Source organism: Phaethon lepturus, unplaced genomic scaffold, assembly GCF_000687285.1.
Source record: "Phaethon lepturus isolate BGI_N335 unplaced genomic scaffold, ASM68728v1 scaffold22031, whole genome shotgun sequence".
Taxonomy (NCBI): domain Eukaryota; kingdom Metazoa; phylum Chordata; class Aves; order Phaethontiformes; family Phaethontidae; genus Phaethon; species Phaethon lepturus.
This window is the reverse complement of record NW_010515849.1, coordinates 55,319-55,920: the sequence shown is the minus strand read 5'-3', so window position 1 is coordinate 55,920 and position 602 is coordinate 55,319.

Here is a 602-nt window from a genome sequence, read left to right as displayed (position 1 = left end):
AGGAAAAGATGTGACAGACACAATGAGGTGTAACTTCTACTTTTGTTATCTTACCTTTGCCTTTTTTAAAAGAGGCAATCCTAAGCCATTTTAAAGATGTATGGCAATTTCAGGCGTGTTTTAGCAAAGCTCAGGAATACTGTTGGGCAGAATTATTAGAGGGAGTAATAGTTGCATTTATCATACAGTTGATTAATTTTTCAGTGTTTTGTAATGCTTATATCAAGTATTTTAAACCTACATTTTACTGGACAGTGTAAATTACTAAATACCAATATAAAAACCTCATATGATTTAAACCATAATAGTATACTTATATTTCAAAACAGTATTTCACTTACTGCATTAAAGATATTGATGTTATTAATGGTACTTTAATGAGGAGTAATCCTATGCCTGTGAAGCACTGTAGCAAGCTCTTTTCCTTCCGTAATAGTTGTTCCACATATTTATTTAAAAAAAACAGCAGAAGTCCAAAAAATACTTTTAATGAGAGGGGGACTATTTGATGAAGTTGAGGTTGGCAAGAGTTATTAGGGTGGTACAGAGGTCCTTGCATGCTATTCACTTTTCAAGTCTCTAAACCTGGCGTAAAGTCTCAA